Here is a 22,157-nt window from a genome sequence, read left to right on the forward strand (position 1 = left end):
AGTCTGGGAGCCTGCTTTTCTCTTCCTAGAGAGAGGATAGAATAAGAGGAAGTGGGTTTGAACTGAAGAACATTATATTTAAATTAAATACAAGAAGTTTCCTAGTAGAAAAGGATGCTTTGGGCTTTACTTCTCTGTAGGTCTTTTAAAATAAAATAAATAATCATTTTCTATGATATTGCCTGAGAGTGGCAGAGAAGTACTCTTACCCAGCCAGTGAACTGTGGTGGAGACTATTCTCAAAGAGACTAGGGATATTGAGGCCTGCCATACAGAATAGGGAGTTGGCCCAGATACATGGATTTCCCTACTCATGTGACTCCTCATCTACCCTATCTATCCCCCTGACATTACTCTAGGACAAGACCTCTTTACCATCTCCCTGGGCTACTCTAAAAGCTTTCTTATGAAACTTCTCCCTTCCATTTCTCCCTCCACACATGCACAAACATTTATCTCACTAATTCATCCTAGATATTGTTGCTTGAAAATTTTCTTTATATAGTGATGTTATTCAAAGCCTTCAACAAGAAGGTCCGATCTGAACTCTCTAGATTTTTCTCATATTCTTCTCCTGTAGAGATGCTAATATCTCACCCACTCTCTGACCTTTGGATGTGCACTGTCTTCTCATATTTCTCTATCTTTGTTCACACTGTTGCCTTTGCCAAGAATAGCCTCTGTTCAATCCAACGCATGTTTAATAAACATCTACAAGGGGCAAGGTATTCTAGTAGGTGCTAGTTATACAGAAAATATTTTAAAACATCCCTGCCTTTTAAAATCCTGTAGTCTACTAAAGGGATGTGAGTATACACCAAAAGTAAAGACAAAGTAAATTCAAGGGAAACAGACAGACGGGAATCTCAGGCAGGATGTGGTGCCTGAGCAATGTTTGAAAGGAAGACAGCAAATCTACCAACTGCAGCTGAGGGGGGGTGTACATTTCAGACGTGAGATACTTTTTGTTCCTAGACAGAAAGGCAGAAGATGAGTTACCATGTCAAATTAGCATAAGTCATTTAGATTGTGTAAGTTCCTATTTTTAGTGGCAAAGATCTCTCTAAATGACTGATTAGAAGGTATTCAATATCCATGCTAGGGAAGGGGAAAAGAAGATATCCGAGGCCCAAGATTTACATATCCAAAAGAGATTTGTTGAAAGGTTTTCTTTAGAGGTGACTGAGGATGAGAATAAAATATTGTCCTCCAAATCTCCATCCAGAGTGAAGTGGTGATGTGGCAGCTTCTTCAAAATAGCTTTTCACATTTCCCCTTTTGTGTAGAAGAAGACCCATTTCTGACATGACTGAAAAATGCTACCTCCTTTGAGAAATTTAAGAAACAGATGATAGAAGAGCAATGTTACCTATTACTTCTACTCTCAATCTCTTTTGGGATCTTTGAGCATGCTTGAGGGGATAACAATATGAGATCAATATATTTCCTAATTTACTCAAGATTAGCTAACAATGGAGATGTGGAGAGTGTGAAGAGAGAGAAGAGGGCCATAGGTGGAGTTTTGAGGTACACCTACATTAGAAATCAGGATATAGAGGACAATCCAGGAAACTGAGGAGTGGTGATATAGGTAAAAAGAAAAAAAAAGAAAGCAATTTCACCAAAAAGGAAGGGTGGGAGCACATCCAGGTAAAGAGAATGATCCACAATGTTAAATGCTATGGAGATATCAAGATATCAAATAGAGAGTATGTGGGTTATGTGCTATCTATACATTTATTTCTTTTTTGTGAATTGTATTCTCTAACTTTTTTTTCTATCTTCTTCTATGTCTACTATTTCAATTAAAATTTCAATTAAAAGTTACCAAGTATCAAGGTTATTGATTTAATTCAGAGGGTCTTATCCAGATCTTTATAGAATTTCTCTGTTTCCTCATCCTTAGCTGCTGATATTGGCATGTAATTTTTTTTCATGATGATTTTGCAAATACCTATTATGAGCATTACAGCACAAGATGACCAAATGTCAAGAAAATGATTATTTATTTTATTTTAAAAGACCTCCAGAGAAGTAAAGCCCTTCTCTACTAGGAAACTCCTTCTTGTATTTAATTTAAATTTAATGTTCTGCAGTTCAAAACCACTTCCTCTTATTCTATCCTCTCTCTAGGAAGATAAAAGCAGGCTCCCAGACTATTTATGATAGCCCTTCATTTATATGAATGAATTCCTCTTATTCTTTTGGGCTTCTTCATTGACTAATACTGCTGACCATTTGCTTCTTTTTATTACTCCTCCTACTCCCGATCTTGGCTTCCATATGACCATACTATGTTGCTCTTTGGAATAATCAATTTGTAGTCAATATACTCCATTGTGCCTTTTAATTTTTCACAAACCATCCTTCCATTTCTTTGCTTTAATATACACCTACCTGTCCTATGAGGATACCATGTTCTTCAGAACCAACCCTCTCACCATTCACTCCATCCTCAATCCCTCCCATTCTTGCTTCAATCATAAGATCAGGAACATAGGATCATATATACATTGTTCCTCCAATTCCAGCCCATCCCTCTATGTCTATCTCTCAATGCCTTTTCCTTTTCTGAAATCCATTCAATCCATATCTATCACCTTCTATCAATACTTGACATCCATTACTTCTTTGCAGAATGTTTTCTTAAAATTTAATGTAATGTAATAGTTAGAAGGTTCATATTATTTCTCTCTACCTCCCATCTAGTCATCATTTTGGTGGACTTCAATATTCATATTGGTGATCTCTCTAGCCAAATGACCTCTCATTTCCTCAGTCTGTTTAACTCCAACACCCTCTTTCTTCTCACTTTAGCTACATATTAGCATGATTCCACCATAGATCTCACCATCTGTTGTAGTTTCAACCCTCCATCCTCTGATCATTTCAATGCTCCTATGCCTCACTTCTCCTAAACCTCACTGTGACCTCCAGTTCCTCTGCTCCTCAGTATTCTCCAAAACTATCACCCCATTTTGGCTTCACTTTCTTACCTAATCACCCACATAGGATTAAAAGCAAGCCAGTGAAAAATAATAATTTATCAGACTGTGATATGCAGTTGAATGGTCAACCCAAATAACTTGTCCATAACTACGTATATCTTGGACAGATGCTACAAATTGACAAGGAACTGATTCAGGAATTTAATAAAAGGAAGAGAGTGACCTGGATTATCTTTATGAAATTGTGCAATTCTTTTTATGATTCCAAGCATTTTGCTAAAACAATAGATCATCTTTTTAACATCAAAATTCTTTTGATGATGTGTTTTTATAGCTGCAAACAATCTCTAATAAATTGAAGGTTAGAATATCCCAGTGAGTAATTGAGAGGTACAGTGTGGGGTGTGATCAAACTGAAAAACATTACAAATAGTGAAATTTGGTATAAAAGATGTCACTATGGAATGTATAACTTAAAAAAAAAAAGATGAACAGGTCTTATAGCAAGAGCAAGGAATAATTAACATCAAGTCAATAAGCATTTATCAAACATATATCATGTGCCAGGTACTATGCAATTTTTTATTCCATCAGTTTCCATATAATATCAGAAATCAGAACAAAAGATCTTGGCACATTGCTTGACAGGTTTATGGGAAAACATGGGCAGGAACTGCAAAGGTTGGGCAGGGATAGAGGGATTGTTTTTTGTCCCATTAGAAATAGTTCCCACATTTATGAGATCACATATCCATTGCTATATAAATCATCATCTATCTGAAATTTTGTGAATTTCAGCATGCCTGAATCTAATCTAATTTTATATATACACATATATACACATACACACTCACACACAATCCCTGAATCTAGGAGGGGTGGAAGGAATAATTCTCTGAGTTTCCTTCCAGCCTTACTCATCTATAAGAATTCCACTTGCAGAAAGTAATTTTATTCAAAGGCTGTATCAAGTTCAATGAGAAATCATCAAGTTTGAAACAAGCTTCATATCATGATAATTCTTTAATATTCATAACTAGGCATTTAATAAATGCTCACTGAATGAATGAATGACTATACTCTGTAGAAACAGCTGTTCTCTGTCTCCTCTAAACATAGAAAGAATGGAAAGAATGCCACCAATTAGATATTCATTCAATTCTGGCCAAAGCATTGCTTTTCTCACCATTATTTCTGCAATGTACACAGGAGCACATCTGCCTCAGAAATCCTTGCTTCCTTCACTGATAGTAAAGAGAAATTTGAAGGAAGGAGAATGAATTTAAAGTTAACTTTAAGAAATGTAAGTCTCAGTTGTTATTCTTGGGTAGCAAAATCCCTAAATTTGTTGTAAACTGCCATTTTAGAGATTGGAGACAAAGTCCAAGAAGTCTACATCAAACTAAAGATCATAGATGAACCCATGAACATATCATGAAGTATCACATATGTAAGTGAAGAGGATTTAAACCTCATAATAGAAAATGGAGGGAATTTTCAGAGAGGGAAAGGAGATAAATTTAACTTCAAATGTAAAATTGACACTTGGTAGAATGACTAGAATATGGCTATGAGGGGTTATTTATACCATATTTAAATTTAAGGCACAAAATAAAGTGATGGATTGGCATGAGTGTATTTAAAAGATATTCATATGTGCGGAAAATCATGAAGTATAGCTTGGAAACATGGTGAGAGAAGTGAAAACCATATTATTGTGGCAGTATACTACAGACCACCAGGCCAGGGAGAAGAAATATTTGAAGAACTTGAGAAACAGATGACAAACTTATGTCAGATACATAACGGTGATAGAACTTCAACTAGTTAGGTAATTACTCCCATTTCTCTCTCTGCTCTCTCTCTCTCTCTCTCTCTCTCTCTCTCTCTCTCTCTCTCTCTCTCTCTCTCTCTCTCTCTCTCTCTCTCTCTCTCTCTCTTCTTCCCTCCCTCTCTCTCTTTCTCTCTCTTCAAACTTATGAATGATATAATATGGAATGAATACTTAACAAAAGGGTTGACTTGGGAACTAAAAAGATCTCAACAAAGATGAGAGATCAAATATTATAAGTTCAAATTTAATAGAAGTAAGTTTAAAGTCCTATTCTCCTCCTCCCAATCCCCACCACCACCAAAAAACAAACTATCCAAGTGCAAGATGGAGCAAACCTGACTAGAAAACAGTTTATGTAAAAAAGTTCTGGGGGGTTTAATATACTGTAGGCTCAATAAGTCAACAATGTGATATAAAAAACTAAAGTGTCATTGGACTGTATTTAAAGAAGTGGAGTAAAAGAATGTATGAGATGTGAACATCTTGCCTATTCTTCCCCTATTTAAACCACATCTTGACTATCATTTTCAATTTTGAGCAATATATTTTAACAAGGAGATTGATAAATTAGAACATATTCTGAGTGGGGTGATGAGAGTGGACAGGGTTATTTATTTTAGAGAAGGGAAGACTTAGGAGAGTCATATCAACTATCTTTAGATTACTTCAAACAATATAATTATTTCCAATAAAAATGTGGAAGAGAGGTATCAACTGGACCCCAGTAAGCAGTATTAGGAGCAAGAAGTAGAAGTCTTAGAAAGGAAAATTGAGGTCCCATCTATGGAAAAACTTCTTAGGAATTAAAGCAGAAAAAAGTGGAATCCAATATTCACCTCAACAACACATTCTCAAACTGGATTGGTACACAGTGGATTAGCATTGACCCTCTAGAGGAATGACATATCAATTTACAAAGAATTTGATATCCTTTAACTGCTGGTAAAGATGAAAATTGATGCAGACATTCTTGATAATAATGTGTGGGGAAAATTACAAAATTATTCAATCCCCTTTGACCCAGAGATCACACTCCAAAGAAGTTATTTACAGCAAGACTACTGTATGGAGATATTCATAGTAAGACTGTGATAACAAAAAGATAAAAACAAAATATGAGCCCAACAACTGGAGAATGGCTACATAAATTGTAGCATATGAGTATAATGGAATGTTACTGTGCCATGAGAAATGATGGACATGATGACTTCAGAGAAAAATGAAAATACTTGTATGTAGTGATGTACTTTGGAGAAAAGAGTTAAAAGAATGTTGCACACAAGACCTTCAACAACATAAATAAAACTAACAATAAATGGCAATAAAGCTGGGATCAAATACTATGCACTGAGTACTAATCTATCTAAGCCAAAGTCCATCTCATTCCTTTCTGTTAATAATTAGTAAGCTACTGAAATGGAAAGTGACATATGCCATCAATTACAGTCATGCTATTAGGCAATTTTGTTTAAGTGTGTTTGAGAAATGTAATTTGTAGGAGGTTTTGTTTGGGTGTTTATTGGAAAGTGTCTGTTGAATGATGTGTACCAAAAAAATGTTTCAAAATATTAGAATGGGAACCTTGGAAACTAATGGGCTTCGCACTGAGGCTGGATGACCACTACCAGGGATGTCATAGAGGGAATTTGTATTCAGACAGGGATTAGATAAGATGACCTCTCTAACTTCCTCCAGCTCTGAAATTCTTTGATCATACATTTTTTCTTAATACATTTTGAACCATGCCAAATAATGTACAATTTTCAAAGTGATACATGCAAATGCAATAAAGAAGTGTCCAGTCCTTCCAAGTATTTAATCCAAAGTCTGGAGAGGAGAAGCAAGATATTAATACAATCTTTCTTCTTTAACAAAAATGAGGGAAATAAGGTAATAAAACTGTTTTTGCAGCTGATATGATGATTTCTTGGAAAATCCTATAAATTCAACTAAAAATTGGGAACTGGGTACTGGGAACAATTACTAATTTTAGTAAAGTAACAGAATATAAAATAAATCCATATAAATCATCAGCATTCCTATATGTCACCCACAAAACTTTGCAAGAAGAGATAGTAAGAAATATTACAATAACTATAGATAGCATAAAATACCTGGGATTACACCTGCCAAGAAAAACCAAGGAACTACAGCAACATAACTACAAAACACATTTTATACAAATAAAGTCAGATTTAAACAATTATAAAAAATATTAATTGTTCTTGGGTGGATAAAATCAATATAATAAAAATGACAGTTCTTCCTAAACCAATCTACTTATTCAATGCTATCCCAATTAAATTACCACCAAAAAAGTTATTTTATTAAGTTAGAAAAAACAATTTTTAAAATTCATTTGGAAGAATAAAGGGTCAAGAATATCAAAGGAATTGATGGAAAAATAATTGAGGAAGGAACTTGAGCCTAGTACCAGATCCTAAAGTGGTATTTATCAAAACTCTTTGGTACTGGCTAAGAAATAGAAGGGTGGATCAGTTGAATAGAGTAGACATACAATACACAATAGTAAATTATTATAGTACTCTTGTGTTTAACAAATGTAAAGATTTTAACTTGTGGGATAAGAATTCACTATTGGGTAAAAAAAAATTGTTGGGGAAACTAGATAGCAGTCTGGCAGAAATTGGGTATAGATCAATATCTTCCACTGTTTAGTAAGATTAAAGTTAAAATGAATACATGCTCTAGATGTAAAGGGAGTTATCATAAGTAAATTAGAACATGGAACATATTACCTATCAAATGTATGGATAGGAAAATAATTTATGAATAAACAAGAGATAGAGAGCACTGTGAGGTATAAAATGGATAAATTTGATTACATAAATTAAAAAGATTGTGTGCAAATAAAACCAAAGAAACCAAGATTAGAAGTAATTCTGACAATTGGGGAAATTTTTTTTAAGACAGTTTCCTCCTTAATAAGGGACACAAAGTACAAAGTAAAAAAGTCAAAGTTCTCCACCACTAGGTCACATTGTCTTAATCTCTCAGTCAAAAAGTCTTCTTTCTTCTTGACTGGAGATTAGTTTCCAATCATCCTTAACTCAATCATCCTTAAGAGGTACAAGGTACACAATACAAAGTTCTCCCATCCCTAGGCCATAGTAAATCATTATCTTCTCATTCAGCATCAAGTACCCAAGGAGACCTCTTTTCATCTTGACTCAAATCTGGCTCCCAAATTCCATGGTTCCTTTAGCATGGGTCCAGCTCCCGCCTGAATCTACCCAAATGAATTCACAGGTAGGCAGCTCTCAGCTCCTCGTCCAGCTCCCCATCCAGTTCATCATCCAGTTTCATATTGAAGCTCACAGTGTCCAGTACACCTCAAGTCCTTCACAGTTTCTGTTTCTGGGAAAACAAAGCTTAACAGAGACACAATACATTCATCCACATTGCCGGCACCATCATCAATTCACTATCTGCCTGTGAAATCAACACAGACCCACCAACAAGGTCCGAGAATTCAACACACATCATCAATACAGTCCAAGGACCTCTGAAACCCTCCTCCAGGACTTTGTAAACAGATAATAAAATCCTCTTTCAGGAATTCCAGTAAGGTCCCAGGGCTTCTGTACAAAGTATCACAAACAAAAATCAACACAGACAGAACAGACAGAGTGCCAGGCTCCATGACCATTTCCCTTCTCAGTTCTGTTCTCTCCCAGCATGGGCTTCTCCTTATATATAGTCATTAGCTCCTCCTTGTTCTGCCCCTTCCTGTTGCATCATCAAGTTCCTCCTACTGTGGGTTTCACAGTTCTGTTTCTTAAGGAAGACTTGATATAATCAGGGCAAGGTTCAACTGAAATAAGGTGCTAAGTACTTGTTTGCTTGCCATTATACTTTTCAACCTATTCACAGAGATTCACAGTCATGGGATCACAATACATAAACCTAAGGATTGACATGGCTTCAGAGGCCATTAAGACCAAACTCTTCATTTTACAGATATGCAAATTGAGGTCCAAATCCCCTAAATGACTCACCCATAGTCACACAGGTAATAAATGGCATTCATATCAATGAACTTTTTTAGTTACCTCTCTAGGATTCTTTATGTACACAATTGACCTTGACAACTATAGTGTTTTACTTAAAACAGGGATGATAACCAATGAATATTTCAGTTTCATTATTTTCTCTATCCATAAACAAAGCTACTAATGTACTGGGAATTGGTCTAGAGGTAGAGAGCATTTAGAAAAGAAATGATAATAATTGACATTTATATAATAGTTTAAGGCCTGATAAGTGCTTTATGTGAATTATCTCATTTGATTCTGACAACAATCTTAGGAGATAGGAGCTTCAAGTACTTTTTAACCTGGTTATACAAATGAGGAACTGAGGATCAAGGAAATTGACTGACTTGCCCAAGGTCACCAGGTAGCAAGTGTCTTCAGTGTATCTATAAGATCATAACAACTTAGTATTACTTATTTAGGGTGGAGAGACATCAGAAATCATCTCATCCAACTCCTTTGTTTTACATATGGGGAAACTGAGGCTCAGAAATATAATTTGTTCACTGTCACACAGGATTCAAACCCAGGTCCTGTGCTTCCAAATTCAGTACTCTTTCTACTATATCACAATGTATACTATACATCATCTTAGTACCCCATCTAGAAAAAGTGACTAGCCTGGTGGGTGACATAGGGAATAGACTTTTGATTTCCATAGTATTCTGGAATTTTAATATCTTCTTAATATATCTTAATATATTTTAGTTTAACATCTTCCCTGGGGGATGTGGGGTGGAGGTGTTATCAGAGTACACTAACAAACTTTTAAGATTAATCTCCATAATTAACATTATCTCCTTCACTTCCTTAAGTTCAGACAATCAAGAAACTAAGAAATCAAGTCCTGACTTGTAGTGTTTGAGAACTTCTGAATTGTAGATACTCATACTGAAAATTTAACAATCAGGTCTTGCAAGTCTGCTTAGAATCAGAAAAAAACTGTCTTTCCTGACTCACTTACTAGGTATGTGACCCTGTGCAAATCATTCAGCCCCTTTCAGTCTCAGTTTCCTCATCTATACAGTCAGGGTGACAGCACATACAATGTTGTTGTGAAGATCAAATGAGAGGAAATATATGTTTGTATATTATAGGTGTATATATTATACATATTCTATGCATTATATATAACAAATATATAATATATATTGTTGCATATAATATATCAAATATCTAGCATACATTATATATAGCTATACATATGTGTATAATATATATCAAGGTCTACATGATATATATTTATGCATTTTATATGTGTATTATATAATACATGCAATATATTACATGTACTGTATGATGTATATACATACATATATACATACACACATAGCACACATACATACCTAGACATACGTACATATATGCAGCTAGGTGGCACAATAAACTGCTTGGCCTGAAGCCTGGAAGACACATCTCCCAGAGTTCAAATCTGACCTCAGACAACTATTAGCTGTGTGACCCTGGGCAAGTAACTTAACCCTCTTTGCCTCAGTTCCTCATCTATAAAGTGATCTGGAGAAGGAAATGGCAAACCACTCCAATATTTTTGCCAAGAAAACACCAAATGGGGTCACAAAGAGTCGGACACTATTGAAACAATTAAACAAATACATATAATACAATTACACCTATAACATATAGTATATGTTTATAATATATTTTATATTTGTATATGTAAACATAAACCCTTTACAAACTGTAGGATGTTATACAAATGTTAGCTATTATTATTATCATGAGCAATCTAGAAACCATGACATGTGGGAACTACTGGCAGCACTCGTGATGTGAAGCCTAGAGAAAAGAACACTTGAAGACCTGGGGAGAAGGAATACAATTTCTATCTTCTGATATATGAAGGATCATCAAATGGAAGAGATTAGACTTATTTTACACAGCTCCAGAGGGCAGAACTAAGGATTCAGTGTTTCTAGGTGAAAAGTACATGGAGATGACTTTTGGCTCAATATATGAAAGAATTTTGTAAAAATTAGAGTATCTATAGATGGAATATATTCTCTTAGGTAGTGAATTTCCTGTCTCTGGAAATGTTCATGGAAGGTACCAGACATGTTGCCATGGAAATTCACACTTTTGGCTAGAATTTGGACTAAATATCTCAGGTTCCTTCTACAACCATATAATTCCATGTATCTTCCTGTAGAAAGCACACAACATCAACAAGGACCTTTAGTCATTATAAGAACATTCTTTTCCTTGCATTATTCATATTTCATATTGTGTTCTTTTAGTTCATTTCTCCTCCTTGACTTTAATTGCAAAGTCATTCCTCTTTTCAGCATTGCTGCTCTTACCTTCTACTGCCAATTTTTTAATCATTCAAATTATAGTTAGCAAAAGCCCAACTTTGCTTTGGGGGAGGGGGAAAGTTGGGCAGGGGGCCTAAATCTGGACTAGCCCTCACTGTTTTTTCTCATTTAACACCTCTATGTTAGAAAGTAACAGTGCAAAAACACCTTGTTGTCGAGAGAGAAGAGAATCTGGTGCTACTTTTTTTTTTTCCATTTCATTAAAAGTCTAATAAGCAGCAACTAAGCCAGAAAGGAGGAGATGAGTGATTGTTGTTCAATCTGCTTTAGTTTTGGCTACATGTTTATAGCTATCTCCTGAAAGTTAATGTTATTGAGATTTTCCTAAAAGTAGATACTTACTTGTGAATATAATTATGATGAAAAGGAATCCACTGGGTTTTACTTTAAAATAAGAAAACAAACATAGAGTCTCTCTGCTACATTCATGTGAAGGGGATTAAAGGTTAAGAATTGCTCTAAATAAGGGAATTGCTGTCCATGGTAGACATACATGTTAACAAAAGAGGTGATATAAAAAACTAATTTTTTTTCCTACTGGAAAGCATGAATATCAGATTTTGTTCATCAAAGAGTTCTATGTGTAAAATTAAATCTAAACCCTAGCACCAATAGTTGTATGACCTTGGGCATGTCATATAACTATTTAATTTTAGTGTTATCCCTCTATTGCTTAATTCCTATTTATCCTTTATGAAGTTTATTCATACATAGTTGTTTGAGTATTTTTTGCCCATGAAGTTGTGAACTGTTCAAGGGCAAAGAGTATCTTTTGGCTTTCTTCATATCACCAGCTTTTAGCACAGTACCTAGCACATAGTAGACCCTTAATAAATACTTATTGACTGACTAATTGATTTGGACCTCCATTATAAAATAAGAATTTGAACCAGATAACCTCTAGGCTCTCTACCAGTTCCAAATCTATGATATAATGACCAAATTAATCGTGGAAACATTATGTCTAATTTAGTTGTGATAAGGAAAATCTATTTGTTGGACAGTGTTACCCTAAGTCAATTCTATCTTGATAAGAAAGGCATTTGCTAATAGAACCAAAGTTTCCAAGAAAAATCCTTGTGACCTTGGGGGCAAGGTCAGTCAGTTCAACCAGAATCTTTGAGTACTACAGCAAGGCAGAGAAAAAAACCTGAATGTTGCCCAAGACAGCACTTGGAGGATTGAGTTCAGCTTCATCTTCCTTCCAGCATATGTTCCAATCATTTATCCAGTAGTCTGGCTTCAAAATCCACAGATTGCTATCATCCTGATCTACCCAAATTGCTTTTATAAAGATCTGTAAACCAATCAAAAGGGAAATTCAATTAGGTGGCAATTTTGCAACACTCTAAATTACATTAGTTTGCAAAAAAATCAAGGTATTCCAGTTAGAGTCCATTATACCCTGGCCCTGGCAGGGTGAAAACATATGCACCAACCTTGAGAATGAAACTTGACTCTGAGAGCCCCTGTCTCTTTTGAGTAGTTTAGTGCTTTGTAAGTCTGGAATTGCTAACCATTCATCAAGATGAAGAATGTCCAAAGTAATCCTGTATTTGGGTCTGGACTGGGGAATACTTCCATCCTATAAATGTGACTAGGATCAGTGTTAGATGGGGGAAAGCAATGATCCTGGTTACCTCTAGAAATAGATTTGAGTTATACAGACAGCCGTGGGAAGAGAAACCATATAGGAGCAAGTTGAGAAGATGGAAGCAGAGATGACAGATCTCAAAGAAATTAAATTCAATCCAACAAGCATTTAGTTGATGTCTACTATTTGCAAGGCACAGGTACAATAGATATAAAAGACATATACAAAATAGTTTCTGACCTCAAGAAGTTTAGATTTAAAGGGAAAGGAAGGGCTACTAAATGTATTACAAATAAGCATAATCCAAGGAAAGTCAAGAAGGAAAATACTAGTAGAGAGATCAGAAAAAAATTCATGGAGGAAAAACACTTGATCTAAGTGAAGGGAAAAAAAAGGATTCTGAAATGATGAAAAGGAGATTATACATTCCAGGTGTGGGGGATAACTTGTGAAAATACAGAGATTTGGAGAATCAAAGGGCCACAGAACTATAGGTTTAGGCCTGGAAGGGACTTTAGCAGAGTTAGGTATATAGATATATATACCTAGAATGAGATATTATATGTGGTCAACTTGTATTGGATTCCCAGTATTCCCCAAACTCATTACCTGAAAAAGTGATCATATGTAAATGAATATCGATTGACACACAGTAGTCACACAGTAGTGTGTGTGCATGTACACACACACACACACACACACACACACACACACATACACACATACCCCTACAATAAGAGCCAAACTGTGGTAACAAAAAAAAATCCTAAAAGAAAATAGAAATATAAGAGCTTCCATGACCCCAGAACATTCCTTTTCTATGAGACCAATACAAATTAAAACACAAATATAATAAGCACCTGTGGTATGAGGAATACTCTATCAAGCAAGCACTCAGGAAAATGCAAATTTTAGCAAAAACACACTTCCTTCCATTAAAGAGCTCACAATCTATCAAGTTAAGACACCAAGTCTGTATCATGATGTTACATGATAAATGGCTACTAAGGCAGTCTTCTATAGGGGCTGATTATGGGTGGCTATCTCTGCTTTTTAACTGCCCTCACTGTTTGCCCAGCTTCTGCCTAGGAACCCTGACCCCCTCAAAAGGGTAAGTAGTCACTCCATTCTCATAGTAATTGGCTCATGTCTCCACTCCAGCTACTTCAGGGACAATCTTGTTTGAGTCTCTAGTCTGAGGGTTTTCCCTGGAGAGGAGGAAAATTTTTAAAAGTTCCCAGAGTACAAACATGAATCAGGTAGTAGTTTTATTCCCATAGTAGCAGCCAGTAGTTTTATTCCCATGCAGAAAAGGAAATGCTAAACAATAACAAATCATAGAAAGATAAAAATCAAAATATAATAACCTGTCACTACTAGAACAATTAAGTAAGAGACTAATATTCAACTTCATCAGGTTATTTACAAGCAATGTCTTTGTGAGGACTTCTGATTAGCCATTTTACATATAACCACCACCAAACACAGTTTGATCATTATCAAGTGGGCTTTTTTTAATGGTCACTCTCTGCAGGCAACATGTTAATAACTTTTAGTCAGTTTGCTTCTCCCATAACTAAAAGAACTACTTTCATAGTCATTCTTCTTCATCTTGGGTGCCCCAAAAGGGAAAGATATTAGCTGTCTTTCCAAATTTCACAAAGGTTTATACCAAATGAAAGAAGACAAAAATGGGAGAAGACAAAATTTTCCTAAGAGGAAGCTATGATCTCATGGCTTGCTGTCAAGTAGAAGAAATTACATACCTCTCTCCTATTCAACTCTTCTGAGAGAGGAATAACTGATACATCACATATACATTGAAATAAACCTTCCTCAGATTTCTATTGTCTTGTCTTGAATTCAAAGTTAGTATAATCTGGGGGAAGAAGGAGCCTTCAAGGAAGACTATAAGCACATTAAAGAAATTACAAGCATAGTTTTTTATGATGTCTAAGGTAAGCTGTCTTGGAAGAAGTGGAGAGGCAGAGAATAGTTTTGATGATGCACATTTCAAGGAATCTTGTGTGATTTCAGCAAATGCATGGGAGAAAAACCTTACTAGAGAACAGTCATTTAGATGGCCCTTTACTAATCAAATGTTTTTTTTCTTATTATCAACAAATAATGAGTATGATTCTATGTGGTCTAATTCGTTCAGTCAACTGAGTAATTATCAAGATGTGGCCTGTCTTAGAATATCATTTATGAAAACCCACCTGTTCCCTTTCCATACTTCCATCAAGGATATCTTTGATATTCATGCAGATAATGTTCATACTTTGCATGTGTCAATAGTTTTTCCTGCTTCCTCAATCACCTTCTTTTGGTTGTAAGAATGCCTATGTTTTTGTTTGTTTTTTTTTATCTAAGCACTTGGAACCCTCGCCTCTTTTAGATACCTTAACAAATAATCCCTCAATGTCCTCAAAACTGGTCAGCAGCACACATAAGAGAACAGTTTGGTGTCAAGCTCACTTTAGGAAAGGAAAAATAACACATCAGTTTATAATAGGGCTAAATATTTTAAACATTAGCAGGGTTCACATTTTATGCGATAGGTCAGGTGGCTAAAACTAAGGCTACAAAATAATATTCACTAAATTATAGCCACAATTCAGCTTGCTCATTCATACAAAAGAACAGCTAAGGGGATGGACCACTAAGGGATTTTTGGCTATGGATATTAATAATTCCCTCAGAATATTTTTGTCTGAATGTTCCATTGCTGGTAAACAGAAACATTAACAGAACCTCGAATACTGCATCAGAATTAAAAGCACTGATGATATCAGATGACTTTTGAGTTCTTGTCTTTCTAACTCTCAAGACACATGTAAATGGGTTATGGTTTCCACTAAGAAATTAAAATGACTAATGTGCACTGTTAACAATTCCCTAAATATCTTGGGACATCCCAAACCAGTCCTTGATGTCATATGATTTCACTTTAATGAATAAGCATGTATAATTTTGTGGTATTGCTATGTGGCTACAAATAATGGAATATTATGATCTAAGAAGAATCAGAATTGCAGGTGAACTAAAGGATGATTACACAGGAACCTAAAAGAACACTACAATATACTATCAACAAATTGTATGTGATCTACACATGAGCAATGACATAAGAGAAGTCAATGCTTAGAAAAGGAGATGAGCCAGTCATGGATATAGTGAGATAACAGATGGGAAGTTGGAAAGCCACCAGAGGAGAGAAAATCCTACTAGAATATAGTCTCTACTGCCTTCCTACAACTGTGTAGGATACTTAAGTGTACTCGTAGAAAGTGTATTCATAGAGAGATAGTCACAATAAATGCATCAGTTAAGACAGAAGGGCTGCACTGATAAAGGACAAGTTCATGTTGATGTAGCATTGGATAGAGTAAAGTGTGGATCTCATTGTGCTAAGCCACAAAATCTCATGGTAGGAGATAATGCTGGACTTCCCTCTTAATATTTCAAGCCTTTTTAGCCACCCATGACAATTTGGAGAACTATATCTCAGGATGGATGGTACCTAATAGAGAACCTGAGAGGGAGGTAACATGATACAAGGAAGAGAACACTGGCATTAGCTGGAGTTAGGGAATTCAGGTTCAAATCCTGCCCCTGAAACCTGGTGCCTGTGTGACCTTGAACAAGTCACTTAACTACTCCAGTCTTCAGTTTTCCTATCTGTAAAACAAGGAGATGGACTAGTTGATCTCTGAGTACCCTTCCACCTCTAAATCTGTGATCCTATCTTTCTATGAATAACATTTCCTAACATCTAGATTTGAGCAGAAGTCCTTCTTTCCTATTGTTCTCTTTTGTTAGATAATGACATATCAATAATTTGAGGCCAGCTCATCATTCTTGGACTCAAGTAGTATCACTCAAGGTAGGTAAATGGGATCATCATATAGTAAATGAATATTTTATATATTTCCATCAGACCTGTTTCAGAGTTATTGCTACCCCAAAAAAGTAGCATTACTATGACTCGGAATATTATGATATTATCTTTGAGGAACCTGGGGAGTGGATTATAAAGCTATAAGCTTCGACTTGAGTTTCACTGATTTCTCTGTCATTTTGAGTTTCTCAAAGATAGAGAGACTGTGTCACTTGTTGGGGAGGTTATAGAAGTCTTTAAAACTTTTAACTATTGAATTAGATGAATTCTGAGGTCGCTTTCACATCTGAGATACTTTTCTTAAAATTAAATTTAACTTTTTTCAATCAGCAAAATTCTGCTTTTTCACCTTCTCACCACAGCCTAAATGGAAACACAAAAACAAAAACAAGACTCCTGTTACAAATACATAAAGTCAAGAAACCTCATTCTGTGTTCTGAGACCTTCAATTCTCTCTATGAAAGAGCGTAGCATGTTTCATCATTAGTCTTCTGGAATCATGATTGGTCATTACAAAGATCAGATATATCTCAGACTCTGATTCCATGAGCTCCAAAACCAGGAAACATTGTCACCAATTTATCAAGATGAAAACAAACTAAGTGGATTTGAGAGAAAATGAACAGTATTTCAGATAAAGAGCTAGACCTGAAAATGTTATTTGGTGATATGCCTAGAATACCAGAAATCCATTAACACCAAATAGATTCACAGTCAATCATTATATTAATATAACTGGCATTCTGTGTGACACAGTTTATCCTCAAGCATGTTATAAATTTGAAACAGAAAATGTAACCTTTGAGAATATGCCACAGAAGATGGTCCATTAATAGCACATGAATTCTTATTCTGAGAGATATAAACACTCAGGAAGTCTCCAGTAAACTGATAGGAGATTGCCCCAGAGACCTTGGTTCAGGCACGTTTTATGGGATGAGAGACTTACTGGGACAAGATTGTGATTAAAAGCCTCTAGTCCACCAATAAAAGAATAAAAGAGGTAAAGATAAGCTGCAACAGAATCAAATATATGGTCAAGAGTGCTAGAATAATATAAAGATAGTTAGAAGATAGAAAAATGAGAGGACAAGGTTAGGAAGTAGCAAATCAAAGTTAAAGGGATGGCTTCTACAAACCACTGTCACTCTGCCTTCATTAAGAAAGACCTTATTGATTGAGATAAGATTGAGTTTTAAAGCTACCCTAAAAATAATATGAATGAATAATTGAATATCCATTTATTAATCACTTACTATGTTCCAGGTACTGTGATAAGCACTGATATAAATATATAATTTAAAAAAACAGACAGCCCTTCCCCTCAGGAATCTTATATCCTAATACAAGAAATAATTCACATAGAAGAGGTAACAGGAAAGGAAAAAGGGAAGGGGAAGAGAGGGGTAGCAGGATATAAATTACCATGTATTACTTTTTCTTTATCAAAGTGAAAGGAAGAGGAAGAGGAGACAAAGACAGACAAGAACAACAAGGAGAAAAAGAAGAAGAAAGACAGTTAGTACATGGGGCAGATAGGTGGTACAGTAGATAGAACACTGACCCTGAAGTCAGGAGGACCTGAGTTCAAATCCAGCCTCACATACTTATTAGTTGTGCAACCCTGGGCAAGTCACTTAACCCCAATTGCCTCAAAAAAATAGTACAAAATGTTCTCCTAAGAACCCAGTTCACTCCTTCCCACAAATAGTTTTCTTGGGAGGAGTAACTTAAACTTAGACCACTGTAACTTTAGTGAGACACATGTTTAAGAAATATGAGTGACAAGGTTTAACTCATAACACCTGCTTTGGAAATTCTTCTCTCCATGTAGAGACTTCATGCAGAATCCTTTTTGTGGGTGGCGGTGGTCTTTCATTTTTGAAGAGGACCAATGATATCATGAGTTGCTCAGACGTTTTCAATTGTCTCTGACTCTTTATGACCCTCTTTAGGGTTTTCTTGGCAAAAATAATGCAGTAGTTCATTGTTTCCTTCTCCAGCTCATTTTACAGATGAGGAAACTTAGGCAAACAGGGTGAAGTGACTTGCCCAGGGTCAGACAGCTAGTAAGTGTCTGAATCCAGATTGGAACTCAGAGTGTTGAGTATTCCTGACTCTGGGTTCAGTATTCTATTCACTATATAATCTAGCTGCTGCTATCATATACACATATGTGTGTATACACACACACACAATATATATATATATATGTATACACACACACATATATATGTACCTATATGTGGATATATATTCATATTGTGATGCACATGATGAACACTTTCCAAAAAATCCACCACAAACATAATTCTACTGTGAAAATAATCACAGCATCTCCTTAAGAGAATGAAGAGGTTGAAAAATTCTACAACAAAAACATTCTCTGTAAAAATTGAGTTCTACAAAAAAGACACTCTGTCTAAATAAGACATTCCATACTAAAACAAATACTATACTATACTATAGTCAATGTCTATATTATACTATTTCTATACTTGACTATATTATACTATATCTATACTATAGTATATCTCATACTGTAGTATACTATATCTTTACTATAGTATACCATATCTATTCTATAGCATACTATATAGTATATAGCTACTAATAGTGTCTGCAATGTAAAGGTAGAGATAATAGAAGATGGATATATATATATATATATATATATATACATATACCGTGTTTCCCCGATAAGAAGACCTATCCCGAAAATAAGCCCTTCCCTTACTGTGTAAGATTCCTCTAAAATAAGCCCTCCCCCGAAAATAAGCCCTATTGAGATCGCTACTGCGCTACACGCTACATTACGGTACCCTCTGTATGCACCGTCCCCCCCCTCCCACCTCATGAAACGCACGCCGCGCTCTGAGCTGCATCCAATCAGAGCTGCAGCAGTGAGCGCGTCATCCTGTTCTTCCCCAGTGATTTGCTTATTGAATAAAGGTACATTTTTTTGTTCACGTTTACCTGTTTATTAAAATTGCTGATAATGTTCATTAAAATAAGCCCTCCCCTGAAAATAAGCCCTCTGGTGTTTTTCTGTCCAAAAATAATAATAAGACAGTGTCTTATTATCGGGGAAACATGGTATATACACACACACATACATCTATATACATACATCTATAATTTTAGAAACAAAAGAGGCCAAGTCTTGAAGATTATACAAGACAGATAATGGATATATTGGTGTACTCAAAGTGAAGTAGACTTGGATTCAAAGCTCCTGTCTGATATGTATTAGCAACATGAGAATTGACAAGCCACTAAACCTCTCGGAGCCTTGCCTGCTTCGTCTGGAAGATGGGGATAAAAATGCTGATCATATCTCCCTTCCTCTTAAGGCTGTTAGGAGCATCAGATGAGATAATATATGTAAAGTGCCCTGTACTCTCTATAATGCCACTAAACTGCTACATAAATGTCAGCTATTGTTGCACAGAAACTTCATCCTGATAAAGCTTGATTTTTTTCTTCAAGAAGAGAGTTAATAGAATCTGATGCTGAAAAGTCATGAGCTCAAGAATAAAATGATAGTGACAAAAACACTGGTGGTTCAGCTACACTGAAAATTAAGAAATGAAACACAGATGAGCATGTATAGAAGATACAGGATTTAATGGGGGTTTTCCCAATATAACTATAATTGACTTTTAGTTCAACTCCTTTGAAAAAGAACAGTAGGGAAAAAAATATTCAGAGAGTGGAATAGCAACCAATGATTTCTAGTCTTGGAAATTCCATCAGTAGCATATATAAGCAGGGTAGTTCGAATGTCTTAGTGTAGTTTTAAGCCTTCATAGATTAAATGAGCTTCTGAAGTGTTTTGCCATGAGATTGTTAAGCATTAGTAGTTTAAAAACTTCACTAAGATTTTTAGAACACTCTGTATGTGCCTGTTTATATGTCTATGCCTATTTTCCATCCTATAGTATGCAGGAAAATGAACAGCCCATAGATCTCTCCTCCTCTAACATATGTGTATATAAGTTTTTGTGTATATTCATACATATATAAAGGAGGAAGAAAACAAGATGGATTGTATTGGGGAAATTATAATCTTTTTAACATTAACATTCTTCTGGTGATGCTGAAAATCCAAGGGACAATGGAGAAATAAATGATGGGTATAAATAGGCTACCTTGCATTAAAAAGGAAAGAATCATGCACAGAATGAAAGATTTTAAAAAATCAAATTGAAGAGACTTGAGACTGAAAAAGGAGGTGGATCAGTCATGTCTTTAGGGCAAGGGATTAAACAGATGAATGCTCAATTGGGTATGTTACCATGCACATAAATGTCCAAAGATCTTGAGAAATGTCCACAGTATGTTTGGTAAGCCTTGCATGGAAGGAAAAGGTTATGAAGAAGAGTCATAGAGGATGAGAAAGTATACGTGGATTGCAGTCCACACCTTTGGAAAGAATACTTATGTCAGTGAAAGCCCAGATAGATAACAATACTGAAACAAATACAAGGTTTAATACTTTTCCCTATGAAATACCATCATGTTAGACTTGGCTTATTGACTCAGTTAATAAATGTTTATTAAGCAACGACTATGGATGGACTAAGCTTTGGGGTTGCAAAAAGAAGGACAAAATATGGTCCCTGCTCTCAAGAAACTGGCAGTCTAATTGATGAAGAGTTTCAGTCTATCAGGTTTCTTTTGGATACTAATTTTGTTAGTCAACTTATTCACTATCTCTTCCAGCTTCATACTGCTCTTGAATTAGAAAATAGTACAATGTGCATCTTCATAAAAATATGCCTGGGGCCATTACAGAGCCTTATGGCATGCCACTATAGACATACAACTTTACTAACCAACTCTTTCAACTGAGACATTCAACCATTTGCATATTAACCTAATTGATCTATCATCTCTCTGTCCTGTCCAAAGGAATATCATTAGAGAATTACTTTGAAATTCCTCATTGAAATCTAGGTATACTAGGACTGCAAGTAAAGCTAGTAAAACTACTTTTAGAAAAAGGGAAATGTGTTTAAATTGATCCAAATTGTTTCTAATGTACCAACAGTAACTCATAAAGATCACCATTTCCTTTTCCAAATTTTTAAAAGCCACCTCTGTTTAGTGTGTTTCTGAATTTTGCTAGGCATTGATGTCAAGTTCATTGACCTATGAATCATAGAAGCCATGTTCCTTTTTTATTTTTTTAATCAGAGCAAACTTTGTCCATTCTCCTACTCCTGGTATTCATGATTCCTCAAGAAGCAGTTCAGTGATTACACCTACAGATCCTTTCAGGTCACATTAATGAAATTCATTCGTGCCATGTAACTTAAATTTACTGAGAGTAGCAGGTTACTCTCTTCTCATTTAATTGGAGATTAAAGTTCCATTTAAATGTTTTAGCTCTATCCTTTTTAATGTAAAGATCATTCTCTTTGATAGAAAAAAATAGGAGGTGTTATTGTAGAGTCATTTCAGTCATGTGCAATTTTCAATGATCTCA

Source organism: Petaurus breviceps, unplaced genomic scaffold, assembly GCF_028583685.1.
Source record: "Petaurus breviceps papuanus isolate PSGF00001 unplaced genomic scaffold, PetGlider_PUasm1.0 90574, whole genome shotgun sequence".
Classification (NCBI taxonomy): domain Eukaryota; kingdom Metazoa; phylum Chordata; class Mammalia; order Diprotodontia; family Petauridae; genus Petaurus; species Petaurus breviceps.